Raw genomic sequence first — 19,849 nt, 5'->3', positions numbered from 1 at the left:
TATGCTCGGTTCGGGGGCATTTCGTGATGCTTTATTTAGGCTAGTAGTTTGAAGATTCTTCTCCCTCCACTGGATACCACACTGTGTAAGATATTACAAGAGAGAGACTACCTGTCAATGGTAAGACCTTCCGGCACTGCTGGCGCCCAAACCGTCTAGCTCAGAGTCTGCAACAGATCTGCGCTGTGATGAATTATGAGCAAAGGGGAACATCTCTGTTTAAGAGAGGTATATGCTTAGGGGTCAAAGGGACAGATGGGCCGATTATACTGGAGGCTACCCTAGAAATAAGTCTTGCCAGACTGGAACCTGTGGGATTCTTCAAACCCTGTGGAAGGGGGAGATGCAGCCTGAAATTCATTTCAGAACATGGTCCTGGACCTGGACCATTCATGAACTGTAAGTATTCCTGCTGCACAGCTCTCCAGTGCAAAGGGCTGCTGAAGAGACAGATGGAACAGAAAACAGAAAGGGTACACGCACACGTGTGCATGCACACACACACACAGCTTTGTATCAATACTGATTTTTGAAACTGAAATGAACTTGATCCATAAAAACAATGAAAACTCAGACTGAAAAAAATAGCATAGCAATTAAAAAAACAGGTTTTAATTGAAAAGCACACATTTCCTTAATCCTTGTCAGCATTGCTGCTATCTTTGGCATTGCACAGGGAGACTAAATGATGTAATGGATAAGACAGTTTGCTCAGGAAGACTTCCTGAGTTTCAGCTCTGGTTCTATCATTTACAGGCTGTGTAACCTACGGAAGTTACTTTACTCCTCTGTGCCTTAGTTTTCACATCTATCAATATAAAAAAGATGAGGTAAAGCAGATGCGGTACATACACACAGTGGAATACTACTCAGCCGTCAAAAAGAAGGAAATCATGCCATCTGCAGCAACATGGATGAGACTACCACACTAAGTGAAATAACTCAGACAACGACAAATATCATATGATATCACTTATACGTGGAATCTAAAAGAATGGTACAAATGAACTTATTTACACAACAGAAACAGACTCACAGACTTTGAAAACAAACTTATGGTTACCAAAGGGGAAATGTGGAGGGGAGGGATAAATCAGGAGTATGGGATTAAGATATATACATTACTATACATAAAACAGATATTCAACAGAGACCTACTGTATAGCCCAGGGAATGTTAATTAATATTCTGTAATAACCTATAGGGGAAAAGAATCTGAAAAACAATGGTTATATGTATATGTGTAATGGAATCACTTAGCTGTACACCTGAAACTAACACAACACTGTAAAGCAACTATACTGCAATATAAAATAAAACTTAAAAGATGAGGATAATTATAATAATATGTACCTCATGGAGTATTATGAGATTTAAATGTAAGGTACTTAGAATGATGCCTATCATATAGTAACACTCAATAAATGTTATACTCAATAAATGTTATGTTTTATAGTAATACTCAATACTCAATAAATGTTATGTTTTATTATTATATGATATTACAACAGCTAATTTTCATAAAACAGGAAATTAAATTCCAGGTCAACTAGAGGGACAGGTGGGGCAGAGAAGGTGGGATTTTTTCTGATAGTTTCAATAAGAAAGATGTAAAATCAAGGTATTCGATCAGAGCTGCAGTTTTCAACACTTGTTACTCACCAGCATCAACAGGGGAGCAAGTTAAACAAAGACTGGCTGTATCAGACCAATTAAATGATAATATCTGGGAGTGAAGCTCAGGCTGCCGTATTTTTCAAAAGCTCAGCAGATGATACTAGTGTGTAGTAGGGGCTGAGCATCGCTGGACAAGGTTCTCGCTGCTTAGAGTGTGGTTCAGGGATCAGCAGCGTCGACCTCGCCTGCAAGTGTCAGAGCCACACCTGCAAGTGTCAGAGCCACAAAACCTCAGGCCCCGCCTCGCCCGAGACCTACTGCATCAGAGCTGTATTTTAACAAGATCCCCTGGTGGTTCACATGCACACGGACATTTCAGGAGCACTGGATTAGATGACTTCCAAGGTCACTTTCCGCCCTGAGGTAGGTGTCCAATAAATGCTAAATGAAATAATGGCACAGTAATCTGATGTCCCAGGAAAGTCCTAGGCAGAAAGGCTTCTGGAACCAGGAGCAGCAGGGATGCCACAAGAGCCCAAAACTGGTTTTTCCCCAGACCTAGAAATCTTGACAAAAGCACACTTGTGCTTACAGGCCAGGAGCAATTAATTAGCAGGGTGTCCCTGGCAAGCTTCTGGGGCCAATGGAAAAGCATGACGGGAAGTGACATAGATCAACAGGAATCAGAGACAGAGAGTAAAAGAGGTAAGAGTTTCATCTTCCCAAGGTCTCAACGAACCTTGGTTCTCATGGACTTCCAGCGCTGTGCATGGCAAGCACGAGCCATTCACATTTTGAACTGGCTTCTTCCAACGAGGTGTGCTCACCACCGACATAGGCATCCTTAACTCCCATTTACTGTCTTTTTTCCCCACAGTTCTCTGTTCCTTCCTTAGCTATCAGAGCACAGCTGCACATTCCTATCAACCCCAATTATTTCTGTCCTCTTACTTCACCCTCCAAATCCACCTCTTCTTTAAATTTATTTTTATTTTTTTAATTTTTGGCTGTGTTGCGTCTTCGTTGCTGTGCGCAGGCTTTTCTCTAGTTGTGGCGAGCAGGGGCTACTCTTCGTTGTGGTGCGCGGGCTCCTCATTGCGGTGGCTTCTCTTGTTGTGGAGCACGGGCTCTAGGCACGCGGGCTTCAGTAGTTGTGGCACGCGGGCTTCAGTAGTTGTGGCTCACGGGCTCTAGAGCGCAGGCTCAGTAGTTGTGACGCATGGGCTTAGCTGCTCTGCGGCATGTGGTATCTTCCCGGACTAGGGCTCGAACCCATGTCCCCAGCATTGGCAGGTGGATTCTTAACCACTGTGCCACCAGGGAAGTGCCTATACTTTCTTGTCTTTATGAATTTGACTATTCTAGGGACCTCACATAAGTAGAATCAGCAATATTTTTCCTTGTATAACTGGCTTATTTCACTTAGGGTAACGTCTTCAAGGTTCACCCACATTGTAACGTGTGTCAGGATTTCCTTCTGATTTTTACCCAGCATCTTGGTACTCTGGGAGACGATGAATAGCTCTTTATCTAGACAAGGTCATTCTGTATAGTGGGGAGACGACAGAGGGAGGCCTACAACTTGTCTCTGCTTTGTCCACGAGAGCCATCAACACAAGAAAAGGACCCTGGATGAGGGGTTAGGGCCTTTGTCTGTGAGTAAAATTGGAAAAGGTTGAGGGGCAAATGGGAGGAGCCCATAAATAGGAGAACAGGACCAAAGACCCAGAGGTGGGCCTGAAGCTGGTGTGTGTGTGTGTGTGTGTGTGTGTGTGTGTGTGTACACGAGAGGGGAGATTCTTCTACAACTAGCTTAGCTTCCCAAATTTCACCTGCTCAAGCCCTCCCCCTTCCCTCCCCCCAGGGCCCTGCTCCCTAGGAATCCAAAGCTCAGCCCAGGACAGTTTCAGCCCCAGATCCAGGGAGCTGGCATCTCAGGAGGGAACAAAAGGGGGAAGCAGGACTCTTTTGCTTAGAGTCTCAGAATAGGATAGAGCTGGAAGGGACCTCAGCGGTGCCCTGTCCTCATTTTATTCTGGGGAAACTGAGGCCCAGGAGGGTGGTGCCACTTGCCCAAAGTCACACAGCGGACCTAAGACAAGAATTCAGGTCTCCGCTGTTCCCATAAGCCTCAGCTGCTTCTTCTAAGCCGTGGTTGCCTCAGCAACAACGAATTCTCATTTGCCCCCTCCTTGCCAGCCTCCAGGCCTTCCAACTGACTCAGTACCTCTGCCCATATCTCTAGGGGCCGAAGCTTCGAAAACCCGTTTCAGAAGCAGCCCTCTGTCATCTCCCGCTATTAGGTGCACCCTCCCCAGGTTGCATCTTCCCTGTTGCCCTCTGGGATGCCCCCCCGCCCAGTTCCTTTTGTCATGATTGCTTACTTTTTCGACCAAAACTGCTGCGAGGCCTTGGGCAAACCATCTGTAGAGTAAAATCCCAACTAGAGTAGGAAATTATTGAGCAAACTGAACATCGCCACAGAGGGATTGAAACCCCCTTCCCACCTGAGCAGCCCACCCGCCCCAAACCCCTCTTCACGTACCTTTGTTTCGGGGGGGGGGGGGCAACGGCTCTCTTGTTTCCAAGAAATGACTGAAATGCCCTAACAGGGACAGCTCAAGATTTGAAATTACTACTATATTGATTCAGTCAAGTTCTTACCTTCGGAATTTTGAACTGATCTGGGCAAAACTTTGTGAGCGTTTCAACACACCGACTTTATAATCTCATTAGTGCAAATTCAACTGACAGACACTGAAACAGCCCTGGGGAGAGGGGGGGAGCTGAGATGCGCAGACACTTACAAGGGGCAATTTCCTTTGCACCTGGAGATGAGAAATCACAGTTGTCAGCCCTCGCTTTGAAAGGCAGGAAGATGGGCGATAAAGTCTGAGCTGCACGCAGAGCTTGGACATGTTCTACTCCCTCCCAGGGAGGGGGCCGGAGCCCAAAGCAGAGGAGGACGGAGAGGCATCCCGTATAGCTCACACCTCTCACAAGGGAGAGCAGGGATTAAAGCCATCAAAACAGATCAGACTGCCTCTGCCCTCGGCTCCCCTACAGCCTCCACCGGGAGCATCACCACATCTGCGATCCTCATCAGCAGAAATTACGCACAAGTCCTAGAGCTTTGCCCGTCCTCCTAAGAGTTTAATCGACCTTGTACTTGCTCCTTATTTCCAGAGATCTCAGTGACGCTCTAGCAGCAGCTCCAGGAATCTGGACCTGGAAACTTCCCTTCTGGCACAGAACTGCCAGACCTTTATTTTGTCAAGATGCCAAAACAAAACGAAATGAAGTGAAAAACAAACAACTCGCATCACCACGATTTCTTTTTTTTAAAGAAGCGCACTTTCATGCCAAATAAATAAATAAAGCTCTTGACATAGCTCTTAATTTTCTCATTTGGACACGGTCCTCATTTGGACCCAGGGGATAAAGACACCCCCCCCCCCGGGAGTCTCTAGATATGCCTTTGGATAACTGAAAACTACATTTCCAACTTCAGTCCCTACAGCTGTCCCTGATCTGCTTCCCTCCCCTAAAATATACCCTTTAATCCATCTTAACAACCCAGGGCGCACATCCTCCTGTTTTCTATCCCTTGGAAACGCCCTCCCCGTCCTCTCCCGGCAGCTCTTACTCATTCTCGAGCTCCTCTGCTTCAGAAGCCTCCCCTCCCTCTGCAGGCAGAGGGCTGTCCCTCCGCTGCACCTTTGCAATACAATTAATCATAATGCATTGTACCCAGTTACGCTGAGACGGCTGCCTCTTCCCCTGCAAACTCCTTGAGGGCAGAGGTAATCCGTCCACGACCCTCATAGCCCTGAGTATCCTGCAGAAAGTTCCCCCAAACCCCCAATTGACTCAGTACCTCTGCCCGTATCTCCAGGGGCCGAAGATCTGAAAACCCATTTCAGAAGCAGCCCTCTGTCACCTCCCGCTATTAGGTGCGCCCTCCCCAGGTGGGGGTGTCTGTCATACCCCCACTCAGCCACGAGTGGAGGAGGGAATGACCGACGCACGGGCCGCTAATTCACCAAGCAGGTACCCGAACAGTGCCAGGGTTACTGAGGCTACACCAAAGCAGAAAACAAGGGCCTTGCCCTTGGGGAGTTCACCTTTAGGGAACTGCGTAAATCAAACAGACTTAGATGAGACAATATAAACCATTTGGAATCAGTGTGAGTCAGACTGTGGGCACAATAGCTGAGGGAATTTTAAACGAAGGGGAAGCCATCTCAGGGTGGGGTTTGCCAGTGACGGTTTCATGGAAGAGTTGAGTTTTAACCTGGGCCTTGAAGGAAGTATAGAATTCAGATTGGCAGAGGAAAGTGAGGAGAATCAGGGAAGGGTGACGAGTAGGAGTGGAGGCTTGAAGGAATTAGGTGGCGTCAAAACCAGCTGGGCGCCAGGCTTAGGGCAGGTGGTAAGAACTAAGGGATCCCAGGAGCGTGTTCAGGTCGGGCCGGAAAACTCGGACTAGCCGGTAGGGGAACCTAAGTGCCAAGCAGAGTAATCAGATTTTGTGGCTGGAAATAAAATTTTCTTTTACTTTTATTGGAAAGATTAGGCATCCTCCAGTCCAACCCACTCATTTCACAGATGAGAAAACCGAGGCACAGAGAGGGTATGTGCCCCCCCCCCCAGGTACTGGAACAGTGGCAACTGTAGTAAAAGCAAAGGCAGTGGCTGATGTTCAGAGAACCCTTACGGGTGGAGCATCACGCTAAGCCCTTTAGATGCACCTCTCACTGGATCCTCACAACACCTCTGAGGTAGGTGCTACGCGGATGCCCATGTTGTGGACCAGGAGGCTGCAAAGTTAAGCAGCTCGCTCAAGTTCACGAGGTAACAAAGGACAAATGACACACTCAGCACTTTGGAACTGATCTCACAGGGTGCTGGTGCAAAGAACAGAGGATTTGGAATCACAGGCCATGCATTCAAACTCTGGCTCCACCTCGGTTGTCATGTGACCTCAGGCAAGTTACCTAACCGTGCTGATCCTCTGCACCCTCACTGGTACAAAGAGGATAACAATACCTCTCACAAGATTTCTGCAGGGATTAAATACGATTATGTGTCAAGTTCCTGGCACATAGTACGTGCTCAGTAAACGTGGGTTCCCTCCCTCCTCCTTCCTTCCAGGAGCCTTGACACCACTTTCTTGGGGCGTACGGCTGCAACTCCTCCCCTCGCCTCCCGTGTCCTCCCCCCACCTCTGGACACTGTTCCTGGCTGTGATGTCCGGCCCTGGAAGTAACTAGAGGGGAGGCATGGTGGCAGTGGGAGAGGAGTCAGGCTTTCCTGATAGACGGGCACCATCCTCACTTGGCTCTGGTGATGTTAGCAGCATGGGTGGCAGGACAAATCTGCTCCCTGGCTTGGGGTGAGGTGCAGAAAGGCCCACAGTGGACCAGCGGCAAGACACAAGCTAAACTTCCCCAACTCTCCACGGACTCACCTCTCCCCGGCCCAAGCCCTTGGCTTCCTGGGTTTCTTGAGTTCCTTATTCCCTCCCCACCCTCTTCCCTCAAACCGTCTTACATGCTGAGTTGTGCTGCTTAATTGTTCCATAGGAGGCCTCCAAAAATGTCTAGGGAGACTGGTTGGAAAGGGTCAAACAATTATATCAAGACGTTTGCTCAAACTAGGCTTCCCGTGATGGAGAGAGAAGATGCATATCTTCTTTCCTGGCTAAGAGATGGGATAGGATGAGCATTTCTCCTTGTAAATTTTAAGTGTTTAACAGCTTCTCGGCTTCTTGGTTGTAAACCACCATCTTCTATCCCCTCAAGTGTTGGCAAGTTTCAGCACATCAGGAATCAGTGTTTGGGGCGCTATGGAAGTGCATTCACTGGGTTAGCAAGTCCCTCTGAAGAAAAGGTCATTAAGGTAAACCAGGAGTTAATAAATCAGTGTGCTGTAGACGCTGTTTCTATTGGATTTAAATGACGGTGAAGAACTCAGAGAAGACATCAGGGGACGGGACCGAGCATTCCGGAAGCACCCACTGGGTGCAAGGCACCGCGCTAGTGCTCTGTGTTTACGTTTTCTTACTCCTTCCCACAACCAAGGAAGCCAACGACACTGAAGCACCCAGTCAGCCAGTCCAGTCCTGGGTTGTGGTCGATCTCACTTCCCAGCTGTGGACCCGAGACACACTCATCTCTCTCGGCCTTGATTTCCACACTGAAAAGCAGCTCCGGGGGGGTAAAGACTGTAGAGCAGGTACCCTCCTGGCCCGGGGCTGGCGCTCGGGACTGGCTAGGGCTGAGCGGAGAGGCCAGGGAGGGCTGGGGAGGACTTGCCAGGACTCTGCTCTGCAGCTTGGGAAGCATTCAATCGTGTCTTGATGCACCAAACCGAGTTTCATTCTGCTGAAAACGAGTGTCCGCTGTTCAGCTGGGCCTGGGGTGTTCTGCAGAGTGTGAGGGAGCCCTGGGGCGGAGGTCAAGCTGGCCCACGGCTGGCTGGTCCAGGTCATGGGCCTCAGTCTGCACACCTGTAAATGACACGCCAGACCCAGCGATCACTGAAGTTCGTTCCCACCGGGCAAAGAACCCCATGTTCCGAAACGAATTCGTTTACAGAATCTTAACAGTCCCATTCCGGCTTTTCAAATGTGACAGGCAGCTTAGGAGGTACAAGGAAAATCTCTCTTAAGCAATTTCAAAACAAAACAAAGCAAGCGCTGGGAGCTGCCTCAGCACTGGATGTTTTCCACTTCTCACCCTGTTCACCTGCACGGAGAACAAAAACAAGAAACTTCCCCCACACCTTTTTTTTTTTTTTTTCATAACACACACATTGTCTTTCTACCTGGCTTTTCCTTCAGCTGGGTGCCAGCAGGGTGGATAAGATCTTTCGGGAACTTTTATAGCGTCACATACGCATGCAGATTGGCAAAGTGTTTACAGCAGCAGGGACCACAACAGCGCCCTGAGGTTCCAATTAGTGAGAACAGCCCCGCAACTTAAGCAGCTCTGAGCACCGTGGATGCAGATGCCGGAGGGCAGCTCCGAGCGCGGAGGGTGGGGCTGGATCCGGGGAAAGGACAGATGGTAGAGCACTCCGGGCTCCAGCATGGCTGCCACCTGGCCACACCATTCCATCTCCTGAGCCTCGGTTTCCGGTCTGCGCACTGAGAGGGTGCAGCCGTCCCAGTTCACGGGCCCCAGGCGTGCCGACTGCACTTAACCGGGCTGGCTGCCCACCCACCCAGCTCCATCTTCTATCACGTGGACTCAGAGGCCAGCAAGCTCCAGTCCAGAGGCCCCGCCCATGCCAAATCAAGCCCACCAGCCGCCGGCCCGCATGCGCGGTGACAGGCAGGGCCTTTAGAGCTGGACAGACCTGGGGGACAGACCTGGGGGCAAGGCCTGGGTCACGCCCCACTCCACCACGTACTCGTTCTGTGACTCTGGGCAAATTCCTAGCCTTCCTTGAGTCTCACTTTCCTTATTTGTAAAACAGAGACAGCCAGACCCGTGTTTTAGTCACACTACGTGGAATGCACCCGTCTCACTGCGCTGTTTGGGAGGTGTGCCTGACGCGTCCTAAGTATTCAGTGGTGCCGTCACTATTCAGTCACCATCTAGCACGGGTCCCAGGCTGTATATGGGGGAGGGGCATTAATAGGCAATGTGTGAAAAATGGGTTCTGGGGTCAGATTCATGAGGGAGGTGCCCAGTGATGAAGGAGCGAAGGTAGAGGAGGTCCTCCTACAAGACTTCTCAGGCCCCGGGACTTTCGGAAGGCGCTACAGGGCTCGCTGTTTCCAGACTGATTTGTCCTCGGAACCCCCTCTGGTGGTGGGCCATTTGGGGACTAGCGATCCATGAAATATTTTTTGGAAATCCTAATCAAGGGCTGAATGGGAGAAGAGGAATCTCCGAAAGAAGTACCTGGAGAGAGGGATGAAGAGCAGGGCTTCTGACGAAGGAGTAAAGATAAAGGACTCAGAGAGAAAAGATATGGACACCGGTGTACACTGGAGCCACTGGGACCCACCGTGAGGCACGGACACCCAGGGAGCTCCCGTTCACATTAGCTCATTTTGCATCTCTCCACAAACCTTTCAGGGAGCCGGGCTGGACGGTCCCCACTTCACAGATGCCCGCAGTCAGGCACTGACAGGCTAAGCTGCCAGCCTAAGACCAAGGAACTAGCAGGTGACGCATCGGGGTGGCAAGCCCAGTTTCCTTAATGTCAAGTTCTAGAGTCTTCTGTGTGAGTGAGAGGAAGGCCGATGTAGATTCCAGCAGGCCACATTCGAACTCCACTTAGCCTGAGGCAGTGCAATAATTAAGGTCGCTTTGGGCTTATTTTTGGCTTTAGATGTCATCTGGTTGTTTTCATTTGCAGCCTCTTTCCAACATTTACATTTGGAACATTACAAAAATTTGCTCTATTGAGAAGCATAATTAGAACCTTACCAAAAACACTTCAAATGAGTCTTAGATGTAGTTGAATCAAATTTCCCCTTCCTGCCTCTCTTTCTCTCTAAACCCATCCCTACCAGTGGCCTTGGTTACCTGAGTCTCCCGGGCTCAGGTAACCCTCCTAGGGCCATATGACCTCACCACAGAAATCGCTGAAGTCAGCCTGTTCCCTTCACAGTACCATAGGGAGAAGGAAAAATCCCAGGGGCCTGTAAATAGTGCAAGAAACAGCACCCTACCCAGCACTCTATTTAGCTCGGATGAAAAATGTACGCAATGACAATGCAAAGTGCCCTGGGCAGCGACAGGACGCAGCGATGTTCCCGTATCTCACTGCTCGTTGATGAATGACCAGGCTACACACAGAGCAACATGCACTGTGGAGTCTGGGGTGGAGCTGTGTGTGCCATGGGGTCGTTCCCTCTCTCCTGCTGCTTGGGCTGAACCAGAGAACCCTCCTGGCCAAGGGGTGAGAGGCACCAGCAATAAACACTCCAGCCAGGTGGTGGAGACCAACGAGGGACAGAGTGGGAGGCCACCTGTCACACCCAAGCTTCTCAAAGCCAGCTCTTACCACCTGGGGAGGCTTATGGAGAAAGGCCTTTCTCTCCTCTCTGTTTTGATGGCTGGCTTTTGTTTTTGTTTCTACTGGGAAACCAAAAGGCTTGCCCTTCAGTCCCACACCCTGAGAGCGGGGTCTCTGTCCCTCCTAACTCAGTCACTCAGAGATCACTGATGAAGGCTTTGTTGTGTATGTGTCACTGCGTGCGAGACTGTGGAAGAAGCTGAGGTCTGAGGGCTGCCCACCAGGAGCTCACAGGCCAGCTGAAGCGACAAGATCTTCCAACCAAGTAGAGGGAAGAAAGATAAGATGGGGTAACATCCTGAGGGGTTGTAGGGGACATCTGTCATTTGTGTCAGCTCTGTGGGCTGTCACCCTTCCGCAGTGCAGATGGTCCCCGAGGGGCTGGCTGTCACAAGCTCCTGTGTCCCCACCCCTAGCCGAGGACTGAATGAGGGAGCCAAGCCTTCCGGGAGAGGATGTGCATTCTGCATGGGGACACACAGCAAAGACACCGAGGTTCAAGAGGGTTTAACTTCCCCCGGGTTACCGTGTGGGAGAACTGAACCTTGAAACCAGGTCCGTCTGGCCCTAAGCATATGCTCTTCCCCACGGTGTCACTTTAACCTCCAGGAAATGAAGGAAACAAGGATGAAGAAGTAGAATCCATCTTCTCTATCCATTCATCTGCTGATGGACAGTTAGGTTGCTCCCATATCTTGGCAATTGTAAAGAGTGCTGCTGTGAACATTGTGGTGCATGTATCTTTTCGAATCAGCGCTTTTGTTTTTTGGATATATACCCAGGAGTGGGATTGCTGGGTCATATGGTAGTTCTATTTTTAGTTTTTTGAGAAACCTCCATACTGTTCTTCACAGTGGCTGCACCAATTTACATTCCCACCAACAGTGTACGAGGGTTTCCTTTTCTCCACACCCTCTCCAGCATTTGTTTGTAGATTTTTTGATGATGGCCATTCTGACTGGTGTGAGGTGATATCTCATTGTGGTTTTGATTTGCATTTCTCTGATGATTAGCGATGTTGAGCATCTTCTCATATACCTGTTGGCCATCTGCATTTCCTCTTTGGAAAAATGTCTATTTGGTTCTTCTGCCCATTTTTTAATCAAGTCGTTTGTTTTTTTGACGTTGAGTTGTATGAGCTGTTTATATATGTTGGATATTAATCCCTTATTGGTCATATCATTTGCAAATAAATATTTTCTCCCATTCAGTAGGTTGTCGTTTCATTTTGTCGATTGTTTCCTTTGCTATCAAAAGCTTTTAAGTTTAATTAGGTCCCATTTGTTTATTTTTGCTTTAATTTCCTTTGCTTTAGGACAAGGATCCCCCAAAATATTGCTACGATTTACGTCAAAGAGTGGTTTTGCCTATGTTTTCCTCTAGGAGTTTTATGATACCTTTTACATTTAGGTCTTTAATCTATTTTGAGTTTATTTTTGTAGATGGTGTTAGAGAATATTCTAATTTACATGCAGCTGTCCAGTTTCCCAACACCACTTATTGAAGAGACTATCTTTTCTCCATTATAATTTTTTTCCTCCTTTGTTATAGATTAACTGACCATAAGTGCATGGGTTTATTTCTGGACTCTCTATTCTGTTCCATTGATCTATGTGTCTCTTTTGTGCCAATGCCATACTGTTTTGATTCCTATAGCTCTGTAGTATAGTCTGAGGTCAGGAAGCATGACTCCTGCAGCTCTGTTCTTCCTTCTCAAGATTGTTTATTTTGGCTATTCAGGGTCTTTTGTGTTTCCATACAAATTTTAAAATTATTTGTTCTAGTTCTGTGAAAAATGCCATTGGTATTTTGATAGGTATTGCATTGAGTCCACACACACACACACACACACACACACACACACACACAATGGGAATACTACTCAGCCATAAAAAAAGAATGAAATTTTGGCAACTGCAACAACATGGATGGACTTGAGGGCATTATGCTAAGTGAAGTAAGTCAGAGAAAGACAAATACTGTATGATACCACTTATATGTGGAATCTAAAACATACAACAAGCTAGTGAATATAACAAAAAAGGAGCAAACTCACAAGTATAGAGAACAAACTAGTGGTTACCAATGGAGAGAGGAAAGGGGCGGCAACCTGGGGGTAGGGAATTAAGAGGTACAAACTATTAGGTATAAAATAAGCTACAAGGATATACTGTGCAACATGGAGAATATAACTGGTGTTTTGTAATAACTGTAAATGGAGTATAACCTTTAAAAACTGTGAGTCACTATGTTGTACACCTGTAACTTATATGATAGCGTATACCAACTATACTTCAATTAAAAAAACACTAAATTTAGTTTTTAAAAAGTGGAACCCAGAGCTTCCCATAGGAACCCCTCTGTGGAACTGCTAGTGCCAAAAGATGACCTGGAATATGTTATCCTGAAACTTAGAGTGGGAAGAAATCCTTTGAAAAGAAGGACCAAATCTAGCCCTCAGCCCCTGATACTGAGCAACAGACTGAGGGTAGAAACTGTGCCTTATTTCACTTTTCTCCCAAGTGCCTAGCCCTTGTTTATCAAACAGTCTAATACCACACCATTATCTCCTCGGAACAGCAGAATGATTACGAGCATGAGCTTTCAAGTTGGATAGGTGTAACCCCCTTCATTGATAAAAGGTGGCTTTTTACATGGAAATAATTGAAAAGGAACTCTACCTCACACCATCAAAAATCAATACCAAATAGATTAAGAAAACAAAGGTCAAGGCAAAATTTCAAAACTTTCAGAAGAACTACATGGCGAATACCTTAATGACCTTGAAATAGGATAAGATTTCTTAGTCAAGACACAAACCTTGCTAATTATACAAGAAAAGATACATAAATATTGTAACCCAAAATTCGTTTGTCAAGAGTCTCCAATGAAAGTAAAAATACAAGATACAAACTTGAAGAAAATATTGGAACTATATAGAGCCAATAAAAGATTAGTTTCAGAAATATATAAAGGACTCCTACAAATAAGAAAAACTTCAACTTAGCATAAAAATGGGCAAAAACCATAAAGAAGCATTTCACAGAACAAGAAACACATGGAACCGGTCAATTTAGCCTGTGGACATGGAGGAGTTAGTGAAATAAAATGAAGCAACATTTTGGGTTGGCTTCAAGTTTTAAATAAAAGTTGCATTTCATATTTATTTTTTTAAAAAATAAACACACATGATCAATAACCCTATGAAGAGATGTTCACATCACCAGTAATCAGGAAGAGGCAGATAACATTTTGTCCCCATGAAATGCTGGTTTACATCCATTTGGTTGACAAATCTAAGAAGTCTGACGATACCAAGTGTTGGATATCGACAGGGTCTCATACACATTGTGGTGGAAACTGAAAAACCACGTAACATTATCTTGTAAGGTTGAATGCCTGCACACCCAGCAAATCTACCAGGTATTCACCTAATTTCTGTAAGGATATACCCAAGAGAAAATTTAGCACGTGTATAAGGAGACACATATACAAAAAATAATCATGGTTGAACTTATCAAGATAGCAAAACACTGGAAACAATCGCAATACCCACCGAAAGAAGAATGCATAAATAAATCATAGTATATTCATAAAATGTGATATTCTATGGCATGAAAACAAAAGAACCACAGAGACATTCTTCCACATGGATGAATCTACGTTGGACAACCTGACAGACTTTTTATAAAGTTCAAAAACTATGCAAAATTAAAACTTAAGCTAAGCTAAATAATATGCCATTTACGCACTTACTGCCACTAAAAAAAAAAACACTTTCTAAAAGAGGCAGGGGAGGGCTTCCCCGGTGGTGTAGTGGTTAAGAATCCACCTGCCAATGCAAGGGAAACGGGTTCGAGCCCTGGTCCGGGAAGATACCACATGCTGCGGAGCAACTAAACCCACGCACCACAACTACTGAGCTTGCGCTGTAGAGCCCACGAGCCACAACTACTGAGCCCGTGTGCCACAACTACTGAAACCCGCACGCCTTAGAGCCCATGCTCTGCAACGAGAAGCCACCGCAATGAGTAGCCGGCGCACTGCAACGAAGAGCAGCCCCTGCTCGCCGCAACTAAAGAAAAGCCCGCGTGCAGCAACAAAGACCCAATGCAGCCAAAAATAAAATAAATTTAAAAAAATTGTTTTTAAAAAAAGAGGCAGGGGAATGGTAAACACAGCATTCATGGTAGTGCTTATCTCTGGGAGGAGACAGGGATGGGAGAGAAGAAAACACAAAGGCAACTGTACATTATTGGTGATATTCTAGCCTTGCTTTGGGCAGGGGGCGGTCAGACGTATTTATTATATTTTTAAGCAGGCATACATGCATAAAATAAAGCAAAATAAAAGATGGACTTCAGTGGACCAAAGGGGCTAATGTGTCACGAACCAAAGATTATGATTAATCCAATTCTGTGAAACTAAGATCCAATCAATAGGAAATCCTGGGTACATTACACGCTACTCATAGGGGCCAGATTAAGTTGCTTTAACATCTTAATCTCAGCCTTCTTGACTGCTGTATAAAACCGTGAGCTATTATAAAGATTAACTGAGTCATAAATGGGAGCTAATATATTTTTTATAATAGCGTTATTGAGACATAACTCACAGCCCATACCATTCACCCATTTGAAGTCTACAATTCAGTGGTTTTTAGGGTATTCAGAGTGGTGTAACCATCACCACAATCAATCTAAGAACCTTTTCACCACTCCAAAAAGAAACCCTGTACCCATTAGCAGTGATCCCCCCATGTCCCCCCATACCCCGCTACCCAGCCCTAGGCAACCACTAATCTACTTTCTGTCTCTACGGATCTGTCTGTTCTGAACATTTCACATACAGGTAAAGGCAATCATATACTATGTGGTCTTTTGTGATGGGAACCCATTTTTTTTCTCTTTCCCACAAATTCTTACAGTGGAGCTGTGTGAATCCCTGCTGGCTGCTCATATTAATATCAGCTGTAATCAGAACCATCAACATAGTTTTCTTTGAAACAGCTGAGCACTATCTAGCATCAAAACACTGCAATATGTTGGCTTATGCACACAAGTCTAACAACACCCTGTGAGGTAGGTGTACAGAAGCCAAGCTACTTGGTCACAGGAGTAGTTACTGGTTCAAAGCAGGGATCCACACCCCTATCTGTCTCTGGAGTCCAGGATCTTAATCACTACCTGATAACGCCTCTATATATGATGAAACGCCATTCTTTTGGGGGTGGAAGGGAGTGTAATTAGCTTCATTATAATACAATGACTTTTTCTGTTCTGGTGAAGCTAACCTGCAGTTTCCACTGCGATGGAATAGGGTTAAGGGCTTGAGGTATTCTTTATCTGACTACAGTGATATCCAATATAGAACTTTTTCCTAGAAAAACTTACCTGTGGGAAGAGTGAAGATTATCACTCAGGAGAACGCATGCCAATGAATGAGCAGGAGACTGCTGACTGAAGGGCTGGCAAAAGACAGAGCTCGCTAAGTCCCTAATTACTGGTGTTAAGGATGAACCTTCCTGTTCTGATGTCCCTGTGGGTACCAAGTCAGAGAAACAGGAGGTGGTATTTTATGGGCATTGGGACAGATTTTCTCTAATGTCCAGCAGCAACCACTGCATATTGGAAGTAAATGACAGATAACAAGGAAATGAGGAGGGGGGAACCAGTGAAACCTAATTTGGCTTAATACATATATTTAAACTACTGTAAATATTGTTACTCTGCTAGGCCATGGACATTCCAGAATTTCTATAAAGGAGGGTCAGTGTTTTAGTTGGAAGAAGGCAGTCAGGAGGGCATTTTGACACTAGTTTTACAAAGCAGATAACACCATGTTTACTTTGATTACATATTTATTTGGAGGAAGGGCTGTTGCTTTTGGAAATTTACCTTCCCACAGAAAGACACAAAATTCATGGCCCCTTTTTTTAGTTTTTTAAGGAACCTCCATACTGTTCTCCATAGTGGCTGTATCAACTTACATTCCCACCAACAGTGCAAGAGGGTTCCCTTTTCTCCACACCCTCTCCAGCATTTATTGTTTGTAGATTTTTTGATGATGGCCATTCTGACCGGTGTGAGATGATACCTCATTGTAGTTTTGATTTGCATTTCTCTCATGATTAGTGATGTTGAGCATGTTGTTAATCTGTATATCTTCTTTGGAGAAATGTCTATTTAGGTCTTCTGCCCATTTCTGGATTGGGTTGTTTCTTTTTTTGATATTGAGTTGCATGAGCTGCTTATATATTTTGGAGATTAATCCTTTGTCAGTTGCTTCGTTTGCGAATATTTTCTCCCATTCTGAGGGCTGTCTTTTCATCTTGTTTATGGTTTACTTTGCTGTGCAAAAGCTGGCATATACCCTGAGAAAACCATAATTCAAGAACAGTCATGTACCACAATGTTCATTGCAGCTGTATTTACAATAGCCAGGACATGGAAGCAACCTAAGTGTCCATCGACAGATGAATGGATAAAGAAGATGTGGCACATATATACAATGGAATATTACTCAGCCATAAAAAGAAATGAAATTGAGTTATCTGTAGTGAGGTGGATGGACCTAGAGTCTGTCATACAGAGTGAAGTCAGAAAGAGAAAAACAAATACCATATGCTAACACATATATATGGAATCTAAAAAAAAAAATGGGGGCTTCCTTGGTGGAGCAGTGGCTAAGAATCTGCCTGCCAATGCAGGGGACTCGGGTTTGAGCCCTGGTCCGGAAAGATCCCACATGCTGGGGAGCAACTAAGCCCACGCGCCACAAATACTTAGCCTGCGTGACACAACTACTGAAGCCTGCATGCCTAGCACTCGTGCTCTGCAATAAGAGAAGCCACCGCAATGAGAAGCCTGCGCACCACAACGAAGAGTAGCCCCTGCTCACCGCAACTAGAGAAAAACCTGCGCGCAGCAACAAAGACCCAACGCAGCCAAAAATAAAATAATAAAATAAAATTAATTAATTTTTTTAAAAAAGTTAGTTTCCTCCTTTAAAAAAAATCGGTTCTGATGAACCTAGGGGCAGGACAGGAATAGAGACGCAGACGTAGAGAATGGACCTGAGGACACAGGGAGAGGGAAGGGTAAGCTGGGACGAAGTGAGAGAGTGGCTTTGACATATACACAGTACCACATGTAAAATAGCTAGCTAGTGGGAAGCAGCCACATAGCACAGGGAGATCAGCTTTGTGACCACCTAGAGGGGTGAGATAGGGAAGGTGGGAGGGAGACGCAAGAGGGAGGGGATATGGGGATACATGTATACGTATAGCTGATTCACTTTGTTATACAGCAGAAACTAACACAACATTGTAAAGCAATTATCCTCCAATAAAGATGTTTAAAAAAAATTCATGGCCCCTTCTTCCTTACTTAGCCTCAAGGGAGCTTAACAGGGCCTGGTTAAGCAAGGAAAGTCATCAAACTTTCTTCGACAGCTCAGAAATCCCTGGGGTTGAGTTGAGTTTTCGGTGAAGGGTTCATGTTGGTGTCAAACCAGTTCCCACCATCTCGTCACCGTGCACACTGACAGCCAGGGGACACGCACTCAGGTCTGAGACCTGAAGAAAGAAACACCTGGCCGTGATTACCTGCAACTATACGGTTAACTTTTTATTAAATAGTTTCATGATCTGTTTCCAGGAGCGCGGGGACTTCAAAAGGAGCCCAGGCTCTCAGGGTCTACCTTTCTGTGTCTGTCCCCGGGCCTGGCCTCCTTCCCACTGTCTACCACAGAGGCTTCTAGCTTTTTCCTCCTTGCTGAGCGCCCAGGATTCCTTTTTCTTGTTCCCTGTACAAGCGGACAGTGAGGCACCGAGTCATGTGATACTTTCAGCCCAGCACGGCACGGTGATTCTCAGTCTGTCCCAAATTCCAACTGCAGGTGAGAGATCTGACCTCATACCTGACTTCAGCAGGGGAACATTCCTCCCACGCAGAGAAAAAATAAAATAGTCTTGGAAGGAATCAAACTCTAAGCTGGCTAGTTCCTGACAATAAGAGGAAAGTCACTAGTGGCTGGTGTGTGTATATGAAGGGCTCAAGTTGCCTCAGTTTATTCTTACCTGGAGCAGGTTTGGCCAGAGGCTGGGTGGTAATTTAAAGCAATAAAGATGGAGACTATGAAAGAGCTGTATTAAATATGGGGTGACCCAGAGTTTTTTTTCCAAAACTCACTAGTATTGATACATAAGCCCCAAGAGGGCACGGATTTTGTTGTGTGGAACTTACAAGGTTCTCAATAAAAAATTATTACATGAATGCATGAAAGCTGATAGGGACTAATGCCGCGGATGATGGATGAACCCGTTTCCATCTGCTGATAGGATTTAGAGCATGGAGAGAAGCCTTCCACGCAAGGGAGGCGTCTGCACCCATCACTACCAGCACCAAGCCAGCCCTACAGCCACTGCAAGTACTGCTAAGTACACTAATTGCTATCACTGTCTGTTCTACACCAGATATCACACCAGGCAATTTACATTGACACTCACATTTAAGCTGAACTTCACAGTAACCCTGTGAGGTAGGTATCACCATTTCCATTTTATAGATAAGGAAACTAAAGCTCATAGAAGTAACTTGTTCACAGTCTCACGGTTAATAAACAGCAAACTAAGGATTTTAATGTAGATCTGACTGACCCCAAAGCTCATTATTTTTTTACTACACTACCAAGAAGTAAGGGGGAAAGTGATGCCTATTTGTGTGTTGTTATTAAAAAGGGATAGATGCAAGAGGGAGGAGATAAGACACAAGAGGGAGGAGATATGGGGATATATGTATATGTATAGCTGATTCACTTTGTTATACAGCAGAAACTAACACACCATTGTAAAGCAATTATACGCCAATAAAGATGTTAAGAAAGAGAAAAACAGGGAAACCACGTGCCTTGCCATGAGAAAAAAAAGAATCATCCCCAGTCAACTCCAACATGAGTCAATCATTTCCATGTTAATGTTATTATTTATGGTATTGATGCTGTGGTTTACTATTATATTCTTCTAGAATTCATCTCAAGCTTGTAATACATGATCAGACATTTGTATGGGTTCTCACTAATTTACATACACTGTCAGGCATAGAGGAGTCATGTCTTCTGGTGCATGCTCTATCATACTCAGAAGAATGTTAGTCACTGTGTAGAAAGGTCAAGAATCTGACACTTAAAGACTATG

The 19,849-nt window shown here is 45.7% G+C and overlaps 1 long non-coding RNA gene across 2 annotated transcripts in view; it reads right to left on the bottom strand.

The window, feature by feature from the left end:
* Nucleotides 1-590: 590 nt before the first annotated feature.
* The window catches only part of LOC109550999 (uncharacterized), a 49,069-nt gene continuing 29,810 nt past the window's right edge, over nt 591-19,849 (bottom strand). For both annotated transcript variants that reach the window (XR_002177705.3, XR_012333263.1), the window contains one exon: nt 591-18,229. This is a non-coding gene — a long non-coding RNA (uncharacterized lncRNA). The remainder of the gene's footprint in view (nt 18,230-19,849) is intronic.

The sequence above is a fragment of the Tursiops truncatus genome, chromosome 8, assembly GCF_011762595.2.
Source record: "Tursiops truncatus isolate mTurTru1 chromosome 8, mTurTru1.mat.Y, whole genome shotgun sequence".
In the NCBI taxonomy this organism is placed as follows: Eukaryota; Metazoa; Chordata; class Mammalia; order Artiodactyla; family Delphinidae; genus Tursiops; species Tursiops truncatus.
This window is presented reverse-complemented; position numbering and strand designations above follow the sequence as displayed.